The following is a 381-nucleotide window of genomic DNA, read 5'->3' as shown; positions in this document are numbered from 1 at the left end:
GTAACATTCTAAAGAGAAAGGAAATTTAAAACATACACACACATCATAACGTAATGTTGTTGTTATAAACCTTCCATGTTGTGCCTCCCTGACACGAGGGTGGGTGCCACGTGCCAAGGCTTATGCCACGTTTTGAGGTTGAGTAACTCGTTTTTGAGCCAGTGTTTACACCTCCCTAACCCCCCCTGTACCCCCAATTGCTGCCCCCCCCCCTCCCCATCTTAAGAGTGAAGACCCCTGACAATGCTAATGGTGATAAGTTGCACCAGCAGAGGCTTGACAGGCAGGAGGGCGGGCATCCTCGCCGCCAGAGGTCACTGTGACTGACCGGGGATTCTGTTTTAAATTCGTTGCAGGGGTGCTAGCGGGCGTTATGGGCGC

At 51.7% G+C, this 381-nt stretch overlaps 1 protein-coding gene across 1 annotated transcript in view; it reads left to right on the top strand.

Annotated features, from left to right (window-relative positions):
• Positions 1-381, top strand: part of LOC119594242 (telomere zinc finger-associated protein-like) — a 3,896-nt gene that overhangs the window by 160 nt on the left and 3,355 nt on the right. The gene's annotated exons all lie outside the window — the stretch shown is intronic.

This window comes from Penaeus monodon, chromosome 33 (assembly GCF_015228065.2).
Source record: "Penaeus monodon isolate SGIC_2016 chromosome 33, NSTDA_Pmon_1, whole genome shotgun sequence".
NCBI lineage: Eukaryota > Metazoa > Arthropoda > Malacostraca > Decapoda > Penaeidae > Penaeus > Penaeus monodon.
Note: the sequence above shows the minus strand (reverse complement) of the source record. Positions and strands in the feature narration are given on the sequence as shown.